The following is a 6524-nucleotide window of genomic DNA, read 5'->3' on the forward strand; positions in this document are numbered from 1 at the left end:
AGTGCTGGGATTAAAGGCATGCACCACCACTGCCCAGCTTTCCTATGGCTTGCAAATAGCTCTGACCCCCAGGCAACTTTATTTATTAACATACAAATAACATTTTAGTACAAAATAAATTATCACCATATTTCCTCTTTTCTATTTTAATAAAAAGAAAAAAGGAAAAAGCTTATAACTAACATAAGAAAAACTATATACAAAAGTACAATAACTATATACAATACATACAAGTAATAAATACCTAAACAATGTCTAGTCCATTTGTATTTGACAAATTCAGAGAAAATAATTCCATTATCTATCCTATTTTGGTAAGTCCAAAATGTATCTAATTCACTTTCTATCCTAATTAATCTTCAACTATAACTAACTAATCTTCAACTCCCTCAGAGACCCAAGAAGGAAATAATATTAGCTATCAAAAATGAAAACAGGAAGTACATGCAAACAACTTCCAAAAAATTGTGAGTTGACAGAAACAGCCAGCTGCCTGGACAGTCATTTGAGGTTTCTCTGCAGTGTTAGGGCACATCTTCAGCCTATAGGCTTAGCGTACCTGACAGACTCATTTGTGAAATAGGATGTACACAAGGTCAACAGTTCAACCTCACATTGGGTGAGAGCAGTCCATGTACCAGAAACACCTGAATTCCACTAGTGTCATGTCATGATTCAGAATTTTACATTCTGGAAATTGTTGATGTTTTTTTAATTCAGCTGCCCATTCTTCTTGGCTATGTGTGTATGTGGCTTCATCTCAGCATGACCCCAGCTTGGACTACTAGAAATAGTGGAGAGGGTGCCTGAACTGAACTGGCTTGTCCCAGTGATCAGATATGTGAATACTCTAACTGTCATCACAGAACTTTTCTCCAATGACTGATGGAGGCAGATGCAGAGATCCACAGCCAAACACCAGGCAGAGCTCCAGAAGTCCATGAGGAGAGGGAGGAGGGATTCAGTGAGCAAATGCATCAGGATCATGATGGGGAAACCTGCAGAGACGACCAAACCAAACTAGTGGAAACTCATGAAAGGTGAATCAATGTCTGTGGAGACTACATGGGACTGGACTAGGCCCTCTGCATGGAGAGACAGTTGTGTAGTTTGATCTGCTTTGGGGGTCCCTGGCAGTGGAATTCATCCCTGGTGCATGAACGGGCTTTTTGGAGCCTACTACCTATGATGGGATACCTCGTGCAGACTTGAAGCAGGGACTTGCCTTTTCTGGACGTGCCTCCCCCTGGGAAGCCTTGCCTTCTTGTTGGGGGGCCTGGGAGATAGGTTAGGGGGGGGTTGGGGGGCAAGATGAGGGAACAGGGGGATCTTTGATTGGTGTGTAAAATGAATGAAAATTTTTTCTTAATAAAAAAGTTTAAATTTCAATTTTTCTATGCAAATACCTGCATTTCCACTTGTATTCCTTAGGAATAATCCAGATTAAGATTATTTTACATAAGAAGGTTATTGCTCCTGTGGCCCATGCTTCTGTGGGAATAAAGGAGGTAGAATGGATGGAGGGAGAATTTGATTTTTATGTCTGCTTCTGCAGACCTCCTAGGATCTTCATAATGCAATGGCCATGTAGAGTTGACCTCCACATAGATGCCAGGGAATTGGGCTTTCACCCTCATATTGACCATTGTTTGGATCTGAGCACCTTCTAGAATGGAGTGGGATACTGAGAACCAGAACTGGAGATGAATCTTAAAAGGTCTTGTTAAAAAAAAAAAAAAAAAAAAAAACCCTCAGTGCTGAAAGATCAGAGAAACAGAACAAGCTACAACCAACCACACCTCATCAACTCCTCAGCTGATCTGTTTACTCAGAGTGGAAGCCTCTGAGTCCTCATCCAAATGGATCTCAGGTGACCTGTTGCTAAAAGCCTAAATGTTTAAAAAGCTAAAGTTCCTGATCCTCATGCCTTATACACTATTCTGCTTCCTGCCATCACTTCCTGAGATTGTGTCTTTCCCAAGCAAGACATGAAATCTCAAGTGCTGGGATTAAAGGTGTGTGTTACCATGTCTGGCTATTTCCAGTGTGGCCTTGAACTCACAAAGATCCAGATGGATCTTTGCCTCTGTAATGCTAGGATTAAAGGCATGTGCTACCACTGCTTAGCCTCTATGTTTAATATAGTGGCTGTTCTGTTCTCTGACCCCCAGATAAGTTTATTGGGGTGCACAATATATCAACCACACAGAACAAAGAAGCATTTCTAGTGTAGACAGTCTTCTTCAGCCTACAGTGAGTCTTGGATATAAACCCATGGGAGAGCTATTAGCTGCCAGCATGTACAGAAGGTAAGGGGAATGAACGCCCCTCCCTAATTCTGATCTTTGCAGAGTACTGAAGTGTCCACAGCAGTGGGCTCTGCATGCTTCATATGATGTCTTGGAGCACCATCTTGGCTTTGTGGGTAGTTAGGGGATAAACTTTCACTGTGGCTGCTTTAGCTGATCTCAGGGCTGCAGTTTATCATCTTTCTTCTCTCTCCTCTGATTCCAGTTGTTCTTGGTTAATGGATTTGCTCTTCTACATAGAGACTTTGCTGGAAAGATTGCCATTCATCTATTCTGGGTCTGAGCTCCTTGTTACCATACTCTTCAAAGGATATGGCTGCTGAATATTTTCTTTACTTAGCAAAATTGTTCTAGGGCAGTCATTCTCAACCTTCCTAATGCTGTGACTCTTTAATACAGTTCCTCATGTTGTGGTGACTCCCCAACCACAAAATTATACACTATAACTGTAATTTTGCTACTGTAATGAATTATAATGTAAATATCTGATATGCAAGAAATCTTATATGTGATCCTTGTGAAGGGTCTTTCAACCTCCAAAGGGATTATGACCAACGGGTTGAGAACATCTGTTCTAGAGAATACCAAGAGGCACTGAATGTCCATGTGTTCTTACATGCTTCTCTATACAATAGCATCCCGCTTCTTCATGATGATCCAGTTATGCCTGGCAATGTGTGACTCTTCTAGTTCCTGTTTTCTAAGTGGTTTTACCAGTGGTGAGAATAAGCTAGGTTACTCTTATATGCACTCTTTGGTTGCTAATTATATATTTCAATCACTTTATGGTTTGACACTACATGCTGAAGTAGGATGCCTCATTTTCTCAGGGTTCCATTTATAAGCTTATTTTACAGCTTTTATTTATTTTATTTATTCTTTAGGCTTGTTCTTTGTCTCCTAGGCCAACATCTTCCAGTCAACATTAAAGTAGATTGTTTCAGTGAAGTTTTGTTTATCATCTGGCCACTGCTAGGTGCCTAAGGTTATTGGATTATGTAAAACCAAGTAGAAGGATAGGTTATGCTCTACAGGCAGGTATAGCCAATATATACACAAAATATGTAAAATATTTGCTTTATCTTCTTAGGTTGTTTTCCTTTCTAACATTAAAAACATTCAAGTAGATCAAATTTCCAATGAGAAATTGCAAAGAATTTCTGACTGATGGTGCCTGATGATACCTCATTCGATATGTTATCAAAATGTTAGCCATGTGGCAACAGTGAGAAATGAATCACATTTAGTGTGTTCACACTGTTGGGCCCATGCATGACATTCATCCTTGCCATCTGGCTACTCAGTTCATGCACCTAATATATTATAAAGTCAGTAACATGGGCTGGCTGAGGTCAAATGGCTGGATTCTTCTCTTCTGAGGCAGATTCTCTTTGGTTGGAATGAATGTGTGCTAAAAGGTATTTGTACTCATGCCTACTCTTGTTTTGGCATTTTTAAATCTAAGAGTTTAATTAGGAAATGTCATAATAAAATATGTAATCTTTATGTAAGTATATCCTTTTTAAAATAACATATGAAGACAATATTAAAAATAAACCATGATGGAGGTAAACAAAATACGTTATTATGTAACTATTGTTCTTGATTTCCTGGAAGAATTTAAGAATTAGAAACCAGCTCTCAAAGACAGAACATGTTCAGATCTCTCTCATTTTTCAGTCTGTGCCATGACCTTAAAAATTGATCCTTGATCATATCAAACTGCTTTTCTTACACAGTTCTGGAGGTATAGTCCCATCAAAAGGTGCTTCAAAACAGATGTATTTCTCTATTCAATTTCATCAGGCCTTCAGATGACTTTGGCTTCACAAACTGAAATTTGAGTGTTCCAGTCAATTTCTAGAGCATAACATTTGAAAAAGCCCAGTAAAACATCCCCAAGACTTGATTCTTTCTTTGTGAGATAAATAGGAACATTATGTACAAGGTTCAGATGTATAGAAGTACTAAAAGTTTCTGCATAATTTTTTGGAGAGATGGTTTCAGGTAGGTTTGGAAGTATTGCAAAACCATTAAGACTATAGCTATTCAAAATACCAAGACTGACATCATTTACCTCATGCTGACTTGCCCACTTATTAGTCACTACCCTGGTGGAAGAACTCAATTTTCAAGGTAGGCATAAATTCTGAGAAAGAATGTGTTTTTAATTCCAATAGTATTGTTTACATTTAAGTCAATTCTACAACTGACTTTATCCCTGAACTTCACAATTGGTACTTTTGCATGAATCAGCTGAGATCTTTCAATGTATTCAGAATGTCTAGTACACAAGGGTTTATGGACTTAGGTGACTACATGTTGTGCTTCAGTCTTCTGATTTACCTTAAAAAATCATTCTTCTTTAACAACTAACCATAAATTACCATCACAGCTTCAGGCATCAAATCCATTTAAGAATGATCCAATCAAAAAAGTCTGCTTTGCAAGCTCAGCTGCTGAATTGCTCTGTGCAGCTGTTCTCTACAGAGTTTTTTCTTCAAGTAACCTGCTTGATGTTGACAAATTTTGAGCAACTCTGGTATTGCTGACTCAACATATCTTTGGCCTCAGGCAGTGTGATTTCTCTAGGTTCCAATAGTGGAACTTCTCAAAGAGGCAGAGCACATCTAAATATATCTGGCACATAGTGTGTGTGAAACAATCGTGGCACGGAATATCTTCTGTCACCGTTGCTATCTGGTTAATTATAGTTGACTCTTGGTAATGTGACCAGAAATGCTGCCATTTACCATCAAGAGGCAAGTTTTTTTTTTTTCATTTCTTATTCTCTTCCTACCTCAAAATAATGGGGATATCAAGGTCTGTATTGGACTGACAGTTCCATATGCCACGGGCTGTAAAGACACAGCTCTGGACAAGTCTACATTTTTGAAATTTGAATTGTGCAAACAAGTTACTGGTGTGAATAAAGAATTGGTGAGAAAGCAAAGAAGTTTTTCTGCTGTTAGTGGCTTGGAGTAAAGTGTAGATGACTCAAAACTGAGTTTGGGAACATGCTCTCATTCGATAACATGAACATGACTTCTTCTACTATTAATTCTCCACTGCCTTTTGGAACACCAGGAGGGAACATCAAGACTATCTTACTCTTTCAGTCTAGGGAATGAGGACAGGGTGGGAAGTGACATGAGATCTAGCAAGAACACAGAATTTGAGAGAAGGCAGCACCAACATTCTTCACAAAGTCCAGGACCCTGGGATCACTCTTGGCCTGGGTAACTACTGGATAGCACCAGGCTCTCCCTCTCAAAACACTAAGCCAGTTTTACAAAAGTTTCAGTTTCCTAGAATGGGAGAGGGGGTGATACAAAGGATCATTGTTAATCCCACCAATTGAGAATGAGATTACTACCACAGTTTAAAGCCAAATTTGAAGAAAGCTTTAATTAAATACTGGCCAAGTGTATAGGCTCTGGCCAGGTCCATACCTGGTTTCCCAGGAAATAGCCCAGAATCAAGTTTTGCAAGGGCTTAAGAAGGAAAACGCATAATTCATTACATTTCCCATCAGTTCTCATCAGGGGCAAATATACATCCTGACATATTTGCTGCCCAGGTACCTCCTGCTCACGTGTGATCAAGTATATCTAGTGCAGATGGGTCAAATAAATTTGTTTAGGGAAGTAAAACATGTGGCTTATTATCTCCCATGAATAACAGCCTCCAGCATTTTAGGAACTATCTGATCTTGGGCAAGGGGCTTGCAGATCAGAACAGTTTTGTTTCATGGATCTCTAAGGCATAATAACTTAAAAAGTAATTTTGGCTCTCACACCATTGTAGCTGGAGAGTTTCTCTCTGGGTTCCACCAAGCCCTGGCATTCCTGCAGCCTACTTATAAAATAAACACACAGATGCTTACATTATTTAAACTGTTTGGCCTAATGGCTCAGGCTTCTTGCTATCTAGTTCTCCTATTTTAAATTAACCCATTTCTATCAATCATCCACAGCACTTCCCCTTTTTGTTTTTTTTTTTCAAAAAGGAAAGTTTTAACTTTAATATAGTAAAATTTACATATAACAAAACAATTATCAAGCAAGAATTACAGTTACAATATCTAGTTTATTTGTATTTGGCAAAATTAAAGAAGATACCCTATCTTATATTTGTGAGTCTAAGGTTTATATCTAACTTATCTTTTATCGTAACTAAGGAAATTATAACTATCTAGACTTCAACTACATCAAA

General features: G+C 38.6%; 1 pseudogene; it reads right to left on the minus strand.

Annotated features, from left to right (window-relative positions):
• Window positions 1–3950: 3950 nt before the first annotated feature.
• On the minus strand, window positions 3951–5328 carry LOC102912955 (poly(A) RNA polymerase GLD2-like; annotated as a pseudogene).
• Between the last annotated feature and the right edge of the window lie 1196 nt (window positions 5329–6524).

The sequence above is a fragment of the Peromyscus maniculatus genome, chromosome 10 (genome assembly GCF_049852395.1).
Source record: "Peromyscus maniculatus bairdii isolate BWxNUB_F1_BW_parent chromosome 10, HU_Pman_BW_mat_3.1, whole genome shotgun sequence".
In the NCBI taxonomy this organism is placed as follows: domain Eukaryota; kingdom Metazoa; phylum Chordata; class Mammalia; order Rodentia; family Cricetidae; genus Peromyscus; species Peromyscus maniculatus.